The sequence below is a fragment of the Trachymyrmex cornetzi genome, unplaced genomic scaffold (genome assembly GCF_001594075.2).
Source record: "Trachymyrmex cornetzi isolate Tcor2-1 unplaced genomic scaffold, Tcor1.1 scaffold1669, whole genome shotgun sequence".
Classification (NCBI taxonomy): Eukaryota; Metazoa; Arthropoda; class Insecta; order Hymenoptera; family Formicidae; genus Trachymyrmex; species Trachymyrmex cornetzi.
This window is the reverse complement of record NW_017296275.1, coordinates 82,004-84,866: the sequence shown is the minus strand read 5'-3', so window position 1 is coordinate 84,866 and position 2,863 is coordinate 82,004.

The window sequence follows — 2,863 nt, the reverse complement described above, 5'->3', positions numbered from 1 at the left end:
TCAATGCGTAGTCTGATTCCGGCCTCAGTGGCTCGTGTCCAATTGAGCCGTATCCAACTGGATGCCACCCGACACAAGTGTCGTTCTATCTTTGTCACTCTCTGAAAGTTAACAAAGATAGAACGACGCTTGTGCCGACTTGTGTCGACTTGAATCATCAAATCGAAAGTACCCATTCTAATTTTCCTGCCATTCGCGCTGAATGAACAAGGTTCCGTATTGGTGTTGCCATCGTGAGAGTACAAGTCACGTGCACCAATCACGCGGATTCCCGTATGTCCAGACTCTTTACTCTAGGGACTCTAGGTTCGGAGAGACGCTATTTGCCTAGTTTACACCGTGCATTTGATATACACGTACTAATAGCGTTTTCGATTGGGCAAAAGTTAGTGCGCACCAGTGCGCACTCAGTTCACACCAACACTGGACGAGTTCCATGGGTTGCACTGAATAGTGCAAGTTCAAAAGAATACGCCAAGATTTTCAGTGCTAAAGCTGAAACTCATTTTTGTTCACTTTGAAGCAATGTTCAACAAAATGTTACAAAACCACAGTAAAAGATATTAAGAGTAGGGACAAGACCCCGTTTTCAATTCAACTGCGCAGATTTGCTTGTCCCTATGTATATCCTTAACTGTGATAAAACGTGCACTGAACTGGCACCGTCAAAATATCTCGTGCCACTTAGTGCGCACTACGCGAGTGTCGTGCGATCAAATGAACACGTGACACTAACCAAGTGCTCATTGGCACTGCCAATCGAACACGCTCTTGACACTGAGTGCAGCCAGTGCACCCCAATCGAAAACGCTATAACTAATAACTTTCTATTAAATTATTTTAATTTCAGCGATGTATTCAAAGAATGATGTATTAAATTGGTACAATATGCATCAAAATAATTAATTAAATATACATATCGCGTGCATTCGTTTATGCAGCGATTAACTCAGTGAGTATTACAGCCCTTCTACAATAAGCCGCAAGTCAGAAGTTCTAAGCGATCTTAAATCATAATCGGTGAAGTTGGCCAATAGCCAACTTGAACGACTTGGTTAAGACTGGTTAAGACTTCTGACGTTCTGACTTGCGGCTTATTGTAGAAGGCCTATTAGCCCTTCTACAATAAGCAGCAAGTCAGAAGTTCTAAACGATCTTAAGTCATAATCGATGAAGTTGGCCAATAGCCAACTTGAACGACTTGATTAAAGCCAGCAGCACACGATGCTTGTTTTCTTACTGGATTGCTAGCTGGATTAGATTCTTGCCATGGTATTGGCTGCGATGATGACAGTGCCAGCATGGTTAAGACTGGTTAAAGCGGGGAGCACAAACTCTTGCATAACGCATAACACGTAATGCATAAGAATATGTACCAATCGAAGTTCTCCGTTTCTTTCCCTTCCATGTAATAGAGAACTCTGGTTGGTTCAATTTCTTATGCCTCAAGTGTTATGCGTTATGCAAGAGTCTGTGCTTCTCGCTTAAGACTTCTGAGGATGCTGTCACAATGCGGCGTAACCTGCGTAAGCGTAACCTGCGTATTCTAGTAATTTACTAGAATACGTTATTTTTTATTTACTAGAATACGCCATTCTGAAAGCCAGCATTCACATTGGGCGTATTTCGCGGAAGATTAGAGAAATGCGGAACTAATGCAACTAATTGCTGATTAGAATTTCTGTTGTACACTCTAAACAAATGTTAAACAAATTTACGATTGGTTTTTGTAACCTACGCAACTCGAAAAGTACGTCTCATGGGGAACCGGCACCTTTCCATCGCGTATATATGAGCGGATGATCGAATAAATGATTATTAAAATTGGAAAATTTTGTGAGACCACTCTTAAGCCGTAATCACACTAGCGATTGGCGATTGTAATTGACGATTGAGGATTACTTTTCAACCAATCGGAGCAAAGAAATCGGTGACTTTCAGGCTCTGATTGGTTGAAAAGTAATCCTTAATCGTCAATCACAATCGCCAATCGCTAGTGTAATTACGGCTTTAGGCTTATTCGACGCGTTTTTGAATGAAACGAAAGAATCTGGCAAAAAAAAAACGTCTTTCTGCCTTGTGATCTGAGATATTAAGCGTTAAAGTTGATGACTATTGAGGTTAGGAAATCTGTCACAGAGACAAAATGAGATCTATAATTGTACTGTTCCACATGGATTTCGACTTTTCACGCGATGCAAAGGGGCGCACGACTTCTATAATTGTACTGTTGCAAATCGAAACCCTTGTGCATTTTTTCAGACAGAATTAGCTAAAATGAGCCAGAAATTAGATTCGACGCATGGTGGTTCTATCATGTTTCGGCGTAACAACAAAATAGCGTAAAAAGCATAAAGTGACTAGACAGAAACTGATGTTCAAGTGAAATGACATGATTGGTCGGCGCAAGTTACGCTTACGCAAGTTACGCCGCATGTGACGGCACCCTGACGTTCTTACTTGCGGCTTATGGCCGCAGCACAAACTGTTGCATAACGCATAACGCATAGTGCATAAGCGAATTAACTAATCAGAAGCTTTCCTTTCGTCTCATTCCATGGAAAAGAAGAATTTCGATTGGTTGATTCCATTATGGACTATGTATTATGCGTTATGCAAAAGCTTGTGTCTGGGCCCTTATTGTAGAAGGCCCATATAATTTAATCTTTGTTCAATACTCGGTGAACAACAAGGATAAAGTAATACTTCTGCGCTAAAGCCCATGATACATACAAGAACGTAAGGCCGTAACACGCAAGCAGTAAGTGAATTGACCAATCACAGTAGAGACCAGTAGTAGAGGCCAGTAGCGAATCCAATGAAAAGGCCCGTCTACAATACACGGATTAAGAAGTAAGAGTAA